Source organism: Canis lupus, chromosome 37 (genome assembly GCF_048164855.1).
Source record: "Canis lupus baileyi chromosome 37, mCanLup2.hap1, whole genome shotgun sequence".
Taxonomy (NCBI): Eukaryota; Metazoa; Chordata; class Mammalia; order Carnivora; family Canidae; genus Canis; species Canis lupus.
The window spans coordinates 5,568,640-5,582,243 of record NC_132874.1 but is presented as its reverse complement, the minus strand read 5'-3'; the positions used below and the strand labels follow the sequence as shown (position 1 = coordinate 5,582,243).

Here is a 13,604-nt window from a genome sequence, read left to right as displayed (position 1 = left end):
AAATGGAGGACAGGGAGAAAAGAAGGAGGAAGAAGGAAGGATGGAAGGAAAGAAAGAAATGGCACAGTAAAGAAGAAAGAGAAAAAGAAAATAGGAACATGAAAAGGAGAGGGGAACACAGCGATTTGGGTATTAGTCGCACCTGCAAATCCCAAGGGGACAGGAAAATGAATCCTTGAAAGGGCAATGGAAAAGCCCAGACCATCCCTGACAGTCTCCTCTGGGGATGCTGACAGGACCCTGCCCTGCTGCAGTGGACAGGCTCTTCTGCAGTTGAGCTCAGGGACTGGCTAAGGGGACCAGGGCTCTCTCCCCTGTACTCACCCCTGCACTCTGAGCTTGGGGAGCTGCAGATCCAAAGGAAAACCAGACCCCGGAGGGAGGAAGTGGGAGGAAGAATTGCTGCAGGGCTTTGAACTTCAGGACATTCTCGGTGCTCCCCACCCCACTGCCAACCCTCCCCGTCAGAGAGCAAAGGAAGAGAGATGTGGGTCTGTGGCTCACTTCACTAGTGAGTTTGGGGAGAACTGAGAATCCTTCAGCCCAGAACGATTTGTTAATGGAAAGAGGGGAAAAAATGTGGAAAAGCCCATTTGTACTACACTTTTGCACTTGGGCTGATATGCCAGAGGGGAAATTGTGTTCAAAATCTGTGGCTACTTAAAAAATAAAAATAAAAAAGGGATGCCTGGGTGGCTCAGTGGTTGAGCATCTGCCTTCAGCCCAGGACATGATCCCAGAGTCACAGAATCGAGTCCTGCATCGGGCTCCCCGCAGGGAGCCTGCTTCTCCCTCCGCCTGTGTCTCTGCTTCTTTCTGTGTGTCTCTCATGAATAAAAATAAATAAATAAAATCTTTAAGAAAAAAAAAGAAAGAAAGAAACCTGTGGCTTTCCTGAACTATTACATGTATTCTGTATTCCACTTGTAGAAGACAGGTTAATTTCCCCCCAGACAGAAGAACCTGTGGCTTCAGCTTCCAGAGACAGTGGTTCCTAGCTGGGGAGGACTGTGGCCAGAAGACCTGTGGACCAGCCGGTGAGCTAACATCCTCCTCCTCGGCCCCATGGAGGTGCTCAATCCCCGAAGCTTGAGAAGGAGCACCCCGAGAAGGAGCTGATACCCAAACTCAAGGGAGCCAGTTGGCATCGAGAGGGGGGACTCTCTCCCAGTCCGTTCAGGCTCCTATAACAAAATGCCAGAGACTGGGTGGCTTATGAGCAGCAGGAGTTTGTTTCAGATAGTGCTGGAGGCTGGCAGGCCCAGGTCAGAGTGCTGGCAGCGGGGCATGGGGACCCTCTCCTGGTTGCAGACCTCTTGTGTCCTCACGTGGTGGGTAGGGCCACGGAGCTCTCTGATATCTCCTTATAAAAATATTTTATTTAAATTCAATTTGCCAATGTATAGTATAACACCCAGTGCTCATCACACCACGTACCCTCCTTAGTGCCTTAGTGCCCAGTTACCCCATCCCTCCACCCTCCTCCCCTTCTGCAGCCCTTTGTTTGTTTCCCAGAGTTAGGAGTCTCTCACGGTTTATCTTCCTCTTTAATTCCCACCCCCGCTCAGTTTCCCTCCTTTCCCTTATGGTCCGTTTCACTATAATCACTAGTATGTGGTGCCTCTTTTATAAAGAGCACTAATCCCATTCCTTCGGGTTGTACCTTCAAAATGTAAGCACCTCCCACCTACTAATACCACCACCTTTGGGGGGGTTATCAGCATATCCACTTTGGGGGAACACAGCATTCAGATCCCAGCAGCCTCCAAAAGGAATGCTTTGAAGTGTCCATGATGACAGTGTTTGCAGAATTTTCATAAATTCCTCTTTATCCTGACTTCTCATCTCTTTAATAGCAAATAATGAAAATAGGAAATATGCATGAACACCTTTGAATGGCAGCAGTGTGGATAAGATGGACATATCTCAGGGTGAGTTTAGCTTTTTCCATATTTTGCTGATTTTTACTAATTCTAAATCATATATAGTTGTTATAGTGATTGGAATACGGTATGCAAATTCCCTAGTACTCAGAGGACTTACAATAAATGTTAACTCTCATGTCTTATTTACTTGAAGAGTTTAGCCTTAATTTATTAGCTGATACGTGCTAAGGCAAATCTTCATCAGTTAACTATTCTGAGAGTTATATAAAATTGCTTTTTTTTTTTTTTTTACAAATTGTTCTAATGAAATATCTTAAACGTCTATATTGTACCCTTGATATTCTGTGGTAAAATAATCATAATCGTGATAACAAACATATACCACAGGAACTTTAACTGCCATGTGATATTTTTGGAATCAAACTCTGTAAATAAAGGCTGGCACACAGCAAGGCAGGAAGGAGCCAGCACACTCAGATGAGAAGAAATGAATGTGCTCACTTGAGCAGAGTTATGGTCAGGTTGAGAGAACTGGAAAGACCTCAAGCTGTAGGAGAGGGCAGCCAGATGGAGCTCTGGCCTTTCCCGGAGAAATGTACCCACTGCCAGCCAGTGGCCAGCAGGGACAAAATTGGGAAACGCACCTCCTGACCTCACTCTGCTCCTGCCCTTTCTACCAAGAGTCTCTCATTGGCTGAACTCCGTGAGAAGCCAGGGTGAATCTGGGAAAGGGAGCCAAGGTTAGCCTACAGTGTGTGTGTGTGTGTGTGTGTGTGTGTGCGCGCGCGCGCGTGCGCACGGGCATGCCCAAGGTTGGGGAGGGGGGAAGCACAAGCACACACACCCGTAAAGTCAAAGCCAAAAGTCCAGGTTCTCCACTTTGAATCCTCAACCCTTCCCAGCCTAAGGTTAAGTGCTTGAACTGAATTATTTAGGTTTGGAAGACAAATAACTTAGGCAGTTAACTGTATCCCAGGCAGGAGGTCAGAGCAGTGATTCATCACATCATTTTCAACTTCTTGTTTGCCCTGATAGGATAGCGGGGGAGTGATTTACCTAGCCTAAAATTCTGTCTCTGTTCCTTGGAGGGAAAGAAAGAGGGCTCTAAACCTCTAAACTGAGATCAGATGTGAGTGGGTTAAACTTTCCATCTGCTTCTTGAGAAGGGCTGACATAAATTCCCCAGTGAACAGGCCATCTATTATTTACCTCACTTAATCCAGTACTCATGGCACTAAAAGTATCACCACGGGGACCCCAGTTTGGCCTTTTAACTAATAACTTTTTAGGGGAGGGATCTGTTTTGCTCTGAGAGGAGGACGGCTTGTTCTACCGGATGAGAGCTTTCAGATGTTAATGAAATTGGATTCATCCCTGACCCATTTCCTGATACTTGGTGATTCACCTGCGGGTGAACTCAAGGGATAGCCAATTGGGAGATAATATCCTGAGCAGGCCTCTCACATTTGTTTTCCAGGGCAAGTCAAGCAACGGGGGATTGCAAGATAACAACGATGGTAAGTAGCAGTTCGTAGTTTCAAGTGAATTGAGAACAAATATGCAATCTGTAGTTAGTGAGCTAACAACCTTGCTGGTGCTTTTTATTTGCAGAGATCTCTGTTAATGCAGAAACAATCTATGAGTTTGGGGAGGACTAGAGATGATAGTCTCCACCCAACCTGGAAAACATGCCCAAGAAGCCCCGATGTTCCTTCAGCCAGAAGCACGTGAAGCTGTGGTGGAGGAGGCAAGCCATAAAGGCTGTTACAAACTTTGGCAACCAAGGGAATTTTTTTTTAGATCATGTATCAATAGTGTTAAGTTACGTGCTATCTCCTTACCATTACATTTCTCTTTAGACAACCCTTACATAAGACTGCCCTTTACTTAGATATTCCTTAGATTTCTGTGAAAGCAGCAGTGACATTAGCAATGATAAAATTCCAAGGAATCAACTGCATGCATGATGTGAAGGAAAATTCACTGAGCTGGGTGTTACTATAAAACATTTCAGAGAATGTTTTATCCATTGGAAAGGAAGTGTGCTGGTGCTCGAAAGGTATTTCACTTCCAATTTTCCTCAATATGGAAGTATGTTTCTACACAATGTGCCAGCGTACTCTTCTCAAGGCATCAGCATTGTGTTTGTTTTACTTAAAGCCTTACAAATGTTTTCTCGTTTTGCTTAAAACCCAAGCCCCTCATTATGGGTTTGGAGGCCTAACACGATCTGGCCCCTGCCTGCCTCTTCCACCTCACTTGCTCCCACCCTTCCTTGTACCAAACGCTGGCCATGCTGAACCCCTTGGTGCTCCTCAAATGTACCAACCTTGTTCTTGCCTCAGGGTCTTTGTGCTTTCCCTCTCCTTTGCCCCGAAGCTCTTCTTTGGACCCCTCCATGCTGTATATGTATCCAGTTGTGTATGCAATTCTCATCAGCCTTTATCCCTAATATTGAATTATGCTTTCTTCAAAGCACTCACCATTAAGTGGAATTTTCTTGCTTTTTAAGATTTTTAAAATTTTATTTGTTCATGACAGACACACACAGAAAGGCAGAGACATAGGCAGACGAGGAACAGGCTTCCTTTGGGGAGTTCGATGGGACTCAGTCCTAGGACCCCGGGATCATGGTCTGAGCTGAAGGGAGACGCTCAACCACTGGGCCACCCAGGCATCCCTCAGTGAAATTTTTTTGTCTGCAGATGGATGGTCTGTCTGTCTTTGCCAGAGAATGTAATCACTTTGAGGGCAAAGACTTTTCCAATGAAGCTTTGTCTCTGGCACAGAAGGCAACAGTTGGCCACAGAAAAGCTGATTCTTGACAAATAGCTCTTGAATGAATGAGAGCAGCCCCTCCAAATCAAAGCCCTGCATCCTGAATCCTCTTCTGGTTTTGTCTGTAGCATCAAAATAAACATGACTTGGATTAAGTTTTAATGTCTTTAAACTTGGGTTTACTACTTGTAAAATAAGATAATGTCAGTTCTTGACTTTCTTTGAGAATCACTAGTCCTAAGTGGCTTGGAGTTCTTCATTCAAGCTGCTTTATATGCCAAATTGTGTCTGTGGCCAAAGGAGAGCTGTTAAATGAACTTGACAAAATGTGTGTTTGAGTACCAAAATTGAAATAGTGTCATTGAATGAACAAACTTGCTCTCCATACTTAGCATGGTAAAGGTTCTGTGCGTTGTGAAGCGAAAGGATATTAGTCAACAGTCATTGTTCTTGTATTTGCGTAATATTGCCTTCCATGGGGGATTGTTTTCATGGTGTAAATGTGTTGATTATATTGACACAAGCATTGTCCATGAAACCGCTATATTTATTAATTTAAATGAATGAATTGGCATTCTGTTTGCCCATCTGACTCTTGTGTACCTGGGTGATGTAGACTTCCTTTTAAAAACAAAAACAAAAACAAAAACATGGCATCCCAGTGCTACCTTATGACTAGGCAACCAGTCAGCTTTTATGCAGCAAACACCCCTTTTCACCTACTACTCAGATCAAGACTTCCTGTCATTCAACTTCAAAGACAAGTATAGATTCATTTTGCCTGCTTTTTCACTTCATATAAGTGGAATAATGTAGTATTCACTCTTTTATGACTAGTCTTCTCAATATTTATCCATATTTTCTGCTTGTAGCAATATTTGCTCTTTTTTCTTGGTAGATACTATTCCATTATCCATTATCACACTTTTTTTATCCATTTACTGTAGATACTGTTTTTATACCAGAGTTTGCTTTTAATGAAGTGTGCTATGAATTTTTTTTTTTTTACTGTTTTGTTAGAGTCCGTGTATATGCCTTTCTGTCAGGTATATCCACAGCTGGCATTAGTGGGTATATGTGTGTCCAGATTTATACTGCCAAGAATTTATTGAAGTATTTTCATGAAGGTGTACCACATATGAGTCTAATTTGCTCTAAATTATTTTAATTTTAGGCATTTTTGTCAAAGTTTAGTAGTATCATATTTTGCACTTGCTTTTCTTTTTAAAAGATTTTATTTATTTATTTGAGAAACAGGGAAGGCATGAGCAGGGGTGAGGGGTAGAGGGAGAAACAGACTCCTCACTGAGCAGGGAGCCTGACACAAGGCTGGATCCCAGGACTCTGAGATTGTGACCTGGGCTGAAGACAGGTATTTAACTGACTGAGCTACCCAGGCACCCTGCACTTGTTTTTCTTTAATGACAAATGATGTTGAGTGCTTTTTGTTGTATTATTGACCATATGGAAATTATGTTTAATAATAATTAAATTATTATTAAATAAATTATTAAATAAAAAATAAAAAAATAAATTATGTTTATTGACCATTTCAGCAAATTAGGAAAAAGTCTTCATTTTTCAAGATGCTTCAAAGCCATTAGCTGGGAAAACTGTCACAAAAACCTTGCATATCTATAATGATTGGAAGGTTCGTGACAATATCTAAAGATGTTTGGTACCCAAGTTGATATGAACAGTGAACAGTAGTCCCTGACAGACACCACTACAGAAATTAAAGGTAAGTGAAAGACTCACCTCAGAAATTTATATTGGCCAAAGTGAAACCAAAGGGACCCTGGTTTTGTATAAGATTCTCTGGGACTGTAAGAATTTGAAGGGGAGCAGACACTCAAGAGGAAGAGATAAGTTGTCATTGAGTTCTGTTAGGAAAGTGTCCTATGAAAGGAGTGGCTTAGCTTAGACAGTATGCACCATGGGTGAGTTTCAAATTATGCTGTAGGCACCGACCTATCATTGGATGCCAACCATAAAAGGCTTACAGCTTAACAGATGCACATTAGTCCTGGGTACCAGGATGCTAGGGGCAAACATGGACATGGAAGGTATTTGAAAAGAAAACAAAGGGTTGTGCACAAAAAAGAAAATATGCTATGAGTAAACCCCCTTCTTCACACTTTTGCTTAGACCTGGGCTCCAGGTTCAAGATCAAGAAATCTAAATTGTTATGACCCAGTATCATTAATCCATTGTGTGATGCCATGCAAATCAATATGTATCCCTATAAGCAAATTTGTTTATAAACGAAGATGATATTATTATATGTCCTAATTTCCCCTTATTTGTTTCAGATACTATAGTTTTAGAATTGAAAATCCATCAAACCTGTTACCAGCAGAAAATATTTTTGTTGCATAATTGAATGCCTATTATTGTTTCAGATTCTTTTTAGATTTACTCTAAGAAATGTAAAGCCATAACATACTAAATAATTTCATTAGACGTACATGCAGATAGATAAAACACCATTTAAAAGTTGTTCTGAATTCCAAACAGAAGCAATAGTCACATTTATAAAACTTACCAAAATTAAAAAAAAATCTTCTGTTTGTGATATAAGTCTCATGACCTTTAGCTTTTTATCAATATAATTATTTGATATGATAGAGGGGAAAGCTTGCAGTGTATGAAGTATTTTCATTAGATATGCATTTAGATACAAGAAAATTCCATTTAAAAGTAATCTGCATTCACAATACAAGCCATGGTAATATTTATAAAACCTATCAAAATTTTTAAAAATCTAATTGTTTAGTAACAAGTCTCATGACCTTTAGATCACCTATTGCATTCAATTTTATTTTTAGTCCTTTCAATTATCATCCTGATACTCAGATATCTTACAGTGAATTAATTCTTATGTGGGAGAGTTTCATCTTCTTTGTGGGGGGCATGAGTCATTATTCCTTTCATCTTATGCACAGCATTTCCCCATAGTCATTTGGGTAATAATGAACTATTTAAGCATTTCTGAATATAAAGAGTAAGGCATGAGTTTGATGGTCATTTATTTGGAGTGAGGAAAATGATCTTATAATGTTGGTGATTATGCTAATTACTTCAACGGGGTGGATTGAGTATGTGAATAGAGGAAAAGAAACATGAGAAACTAATAATGTCGCTAAAACACACCAACAACATCAAAAATGATTTAACTATACGTAGCATTAGAAACAATAGGTTAATTAAAATTGCATAGGATACTTTTAAATTAAAATTTGATCAACTTTTATGTTATGTGCCTTTATGATTTTCTATGATCCTTTGAATTTTGATGCTTGCTCTATCTACTTCAAAACTTTAATAAATCGTTGCCTATAATATTAGTTATATAAAGCAGACATTTCAGTCCCTTAGAGAAAACACGAACGTCTCTAGGTCAGCTTGCTTTTATAATAGTTTTGGGAAGCCCAAAGGCCGCATATAAATAAGTGTATTTGAGAGCCTTTGGCAGAGTGGTGCATAATGTGTAGGTAATCATTAAGCTATAGTAAAACTGAATTTCAATTAAGGCCAGCTAACACACTAGAAAATGAACATAGGTAATTTAAACAAGGTTTGGTGGAGGAAAAACAAAATCACTTACTGGCACTTTTTTTTAAAGATTTTTTTTTATTATTTATTCATGAGAGACACACACACAGAGAGAGGCAGAGACATAGGCAGAGGGAGAAGCAGACTCCTTGCAGGAAACTGGATGGAGATCATGCCCTGAGCCAAAGGCAGAGGCTCAACTGCTGAGCCGCCCAGGTGTCCCATTGCTACTTTTCTTAAAGAGGATTTGTACATGGTATTTAATTATTGGTACCATTGCTCTGAATTAATTAAGCAACCACAGCCTTGCTAGATGTTGCAAAATGTAGATAGAGCTGTGGTATAGTGGTTGGAGTTGACAGTCTCCTTAAACTCTTAGGAAAGTAAGGGTGTGCCAAGTAGTTTCAATGAGAACTGATTCAGTAGGCCTGGAAAGGTTAAAAGAGAATTGTGGAGACATTCCAGGGGTAGGAACAGGTAATGGAATATTGGTTTCTTTTCCTTACTGTATGTCTCAGAATAGGTATGTATATGGAGTTCCCTTAATATTTTCAGACAAACTTTGGTGTGCTTATTTTGTTTCCTCCTTAACTACAGAGCCACATTAAGTGGTCCTGAAGAAAGAAGAAAATATATATTGGTGATCAGAAAAAGAGTATTTGTGAGTTATGTTCTCCTATCAATGATACTTAATGCAAATATTTACTAAAACTATATAATACTAGCTTAGAAACACTATTCTGATTCGGTTGGGAATTCACCCAATGTTACTGTTCTGGGTTTTAAGCAAATGTCACATAAACAGCATCCGCTTATTCTATAAAAATCAATTGAATGTGAAGTGGCAGACACTGCTGGTTGTCTACCAATTTCCCTTCTTCTTAACCTGATAAGCAAGTTTCTCAGTTCCCCTGAATGCACAGCCACCCAGATAAGAATGTTTTCTAGCTTCTCGTACAGCTGGGAGTGCCGTGTGACTAGATTCTGATCACCATCCAGCAGAGAGGTGAGATGCCTCCTGGAGGGATGGTTCTTTCCTATTTCTCCTCTCCATTGTGTGGGAGATTCTCCAATAAGTAACCACTTGCATACTGCGAGTGTGTCAGAAAGAAATAAACTCCCATAAAAGAGAAATATAAAAGGCTTTGCATGTTAATGTCTCTTAATTATGCCTGCTTTGCCCATTGGGTGAATAATACCAATACTAACTGAATTTTTGGGAGGATCTTATTGGCTTTATTTTTCTTAGGCTAAAATATTAGCACACATTATTTCGCTACTACATACATGTATATCCTACTGGTAAATTATTTTTAAAATGACACTACTCAAAGCCAATCCTCCTAATATTTTTCCAAGATCAACATACCCCAAACTGTAAATGCTCGAACTGTCTGCCTTTCCTCCCTACTTTGGTGGAACACTCTTCCCACACACACCCATGCCTGCCATCGCATCACCTTGCTCATGGAGAAACTATCATCAGAAAGTTCATACTAACAACTCTCAGGCATTATCAAGCTCATATTTGATGATGGTAGTGCCTGAAGATATCTCTATTGGACTAAATAAAGCCAATAAAGTACAGTAAGGCTTAGATTTACCAAAATATTGATAGTGCTTTTATGCACAATGATCCTGATAATTTTCCTTCAAAGACCTTTTCTAAACATAATAATCTTAGCAAGATTCCACAAATCTAAATCATTTTCCTCCCTAATTCTCCTATCCTGTGCTGCTGAATTTGGCTTGCTAGTATTTTGTTCAGAATGTTTACATCCATATTCATCAGGGATATTGGCCAATAGTTTTCCTTTTTGGTACTGTCCTTCTCTGGCTTCGGTAAAATGACCTGGGAAGTATTCCCACCTCTTCCATTCTTTGAAGTTTTTGAGAAGAACTGGCATGAATTCTTTTTTAAATTGTTTGGTAAAATTTATTGGTAAAGCCATCGGGTGCAGTGTTTTTCTTTTTTGGGAGATTTTTGGTTACTGATTCAATTTTATTACTCATGACTATTCTGTTTAGATTTCTTCTTCCTGTTTCAGACTTGATAGGTTGCATATTTTTAGGGATTTCTCCATCTCTTCTAGGTTGTCCAGCTTGTTGGTATGGAGTGGTTGAAGTCTTTTATGGTCCTTTCTATTTCTGTGGTATCAGTTGTAATTGCTCCTCTTTAACTTATAATTTTATTTATTTGGGTTCTCTCTCTCTCTCTCTTTTATTATTTATTTATTTTGGGGTCAGTCTAGCTAAAGATTTTTCTTTTTTTTTTTCTCTTTTCAAAGAAGCAACTCCTAGTTTTGTTAAGTTATTGTTTTCCTATTCTCAGTTTCATTTATTTCTGCTTTAATTATTCTGTTGTCCTTCTACTAACTTTTGGCTAAGTTTGTTCATCTTTTCCTTCTCCCTTTAGGTGTGATGTTAGGTTGATTACTTGAGGTATGCATGTAGAGGTACATGTCTCCCTCTTTCTACTGCTTTTTCTGCATGCCATAAATTTTGGTATATTGTATTTCCATACTCTTATGAGGCAGACTGAAATCAGGAATGACCTTTGTTGCTATCTTGGTGCCACCAGAACTCCATTAGTTTCTAAAGATGAAATGTAGGATTCGAATTGGTATTGGGAGAAATTCAAAGACAGTGACTCAAGAGAAAAGACAAAAGGAAGAGGACAAAATAATTTATTTTATAATATTTTTAGTAATCTTAGACATTCAGATTATAATGGTTGATTTGTAATGTTATATTTCTTTATTTATATTCCCCCGATAAGCAAGAAAAGTTAAAAAAGAGGGCCTTATGATTCCAGAACTGATATTCTTCAGTACTCTCTAAGAGAACAGGGGAAATTTTCTTCCATATTTTTGTTTTAGTTTGCAAAAGTTTATCATTTACCCTTCAACCTCTCACACAAGGGGAAAAACCACCAAAACTCTAGCATGCATGCACATTTTTTTACATTGGTCTTTAGAAACTAATTTTAGATTTTAGCATGCATACACATGCATACATCCATATACAGTCTAGTTTTCCTAAAATTGGGTGTCTCCTTGTGGAATGTTAGCTTCTCTCTGCCTGACACAAAACATTGTTTTCTAGCACATTTGACCATCTTTTGTTCCTACAAAATGATTTCGATTGATAAAGAAACACATATTTTCCTCTGAGTTTCTTTCTATTCTGAGTTTGTGTACTTTCCTATGTTGTACCTGCTGCCATAGATTTTTTTTTACTACTTTTAACAGAGCTTAGGGTTTTGCCAAACAAAAACTCCTTGCTTCACAAATATTAAATCCATGGGCACATGCATACTCACACACACACACAGAGGCAAGCATATGTTGAGTTTACGGGTAAGAGCTTGGGGTCTCCAAGTCATCCAGCCTTCAGGAGCCCAGTCTCTGTTAAATTCTTATCCAGTTGGCTTTCTACCACAGTCAAACGACCACGTGTTCTCAGCAGAAGAGGGAAACACCAGGAAATCTGCTACATAATGTCAGACCTAAACATCTAAGAATATTGTTGAGAGGAAGAAAACAAAAGAAAATTGGGCCCTTTTGCTTCTGTTCCCTTCTTGGTAAAATCTAAAAACTACTTGCTCTCTGGTGGAACAAAGTGATTGGGGGATGACTTTTTACAGTTTCTTGGAGAGGAAGGCCAACTCAATGAGAGCAAAGACTGAGTACTAGAGATAGATCCTAACTCCACAGCATTCAGGAATTGAGAGAAGACTGGGGGAACCCATGCCAATCTCCAAATTGCCTTGGATTTTGGTACATCAACACTTATCGCCTGCACACCTACCACCTTCACGTAGCCTCAAATGGTTTCCCCAACCTATCATTCCTCAGTGCAGTGTTCATTAAACGAAAGAATAAATGACTTGGATTTTCAGCCTGCTTTTCTGGAAGCTGATGAAATGCTAATTGTCACATAATTTATCCTGTTATCCTGTTTAAACCAAGGGGCTGATGAGGTGATCAGAGTCCTCTCGACTCTAAAGTTCACTGACATAGAGTGTGGAATTTAATTGATCTGGAAAATAAGGTCTAGACCAGTTATTTATCCCATATCTATATTACTCCTTACCAGCAGAGATGGGACTTGGCATTTGATGTCTTCACATTTAATTTAGAGTTCATCTCTCTCTCCCTGTGGTTTACACTGTGTAAAATTTTAGACTCAAGATGGGTTACTTCTGATTACTCGATGTTTTCTTCCTTTCAATAAATGTTTTAGTATTAAAATTTCACTTTAAACCAATCTGACAATCAAATTTTGATGGAATAAATAAATAGAAAATATCAAATCTATCTCAAATGAATAAATAAACTTTTGATTTTCCAATGGTTTTATTTATTTTTACAATTTCTCCTATATATAGATGACTCTCATTCAGTGGTTTCCAAATAGGCTTTCACCCCAAAATTCCAAGACAACCTGGAAAGAATCACAAAGCTCAGGAGACATTTTGTGATCACTTAGAAATTCTTGAGAACTATGGCAAATATTATATCATCATAGATTTAGGCCTTAAGCAATTTTTGTAAATACTGTTTGTCTTCAGAGAGGGTATTTATAAAGCTGATTTTATTATGGGATTGAGAGACAACCTATAAAATATATTAGAAAAATACTGTATCTGTACATACAGGCAAACAGTATGTAGGATAGTCTTGAAAGGGATTTGCTCATTGGCCTGGAACAGTACTGAATGATCAGGTGAGTAGAGAAGCATCCCAATTCCAAGAATTTACCAGGGGAAGAACGTAAAGAAAAATCCACCTCAGTAAGTATTCTGCATTTCAAGTCTATTAAATAAAAATTAAATACTTAAAAGCATAGTTAGGTTTCAGATGGAGGTAGACTAGGTCTCAGTATCAAAACTTTAAAAATATATCCACTGAGTCTTTGAAAGTCTTTGGATATATTTGGACATATTTTCCTTGTGGCAGAATGTGGGTCACAGAGAATCATCTTTCATTTTTAAAATAGAAATACACTGATGCATAAATGTATTGCTTCTAATGTATCCATCTGCAGGGTATTATTTTTCTCATAACAGGAAATGGAAGAAGTAGGTAACTATATTCTTCTGCTGGAAAACGGAACGGAGCGATCTTTTGCAATTACAATGCGTAGGCTATACTGGTCCTAGTGCGGGAAGCATAACAATTTGCATATTTTAATTTAGAGGTTAGAGACCCCTGTCAAAGTAACAGCTTGGACCAGGCCAGCAAGGAGAAATCGAGAAGAGAGAAATAATTGAAAAGGCAGTTCCCAACAAAATGAAATTTGTCTCGTTGTCATTTAAGGTTGTCTTCTTGTCTTTCTGAGGGAACAAGGTCAGTTTAAGAATGAAGGGAGAGTAGAGCATGG

At 38.9% G+C, this 13,604-nt stretch overlaps 1 long non-coding RNA gene across 1 annotated transcript; it reads left to right on the top strand.

Annotated features, from left to right (window-relative positions):
- Window positions 1-2,455: 2,455 nt before the first annotated feature.
- LOC140626175 (uncharacterized) lies at window positions 2,456-5,315 on the top strand. The gene is made up of 3 exons (XR_012025374.1): window positions 2,456-2,626; window positions 3,364-3,403; window positions 3,498-5,315. It is a non-coding gene; the product is annotated as an uncharacterized lncRNA (long non-coding RNA).
- The last annotated feature ends 8,289 nt before the right edge of the window (window positions 5,316-13,604 follow it).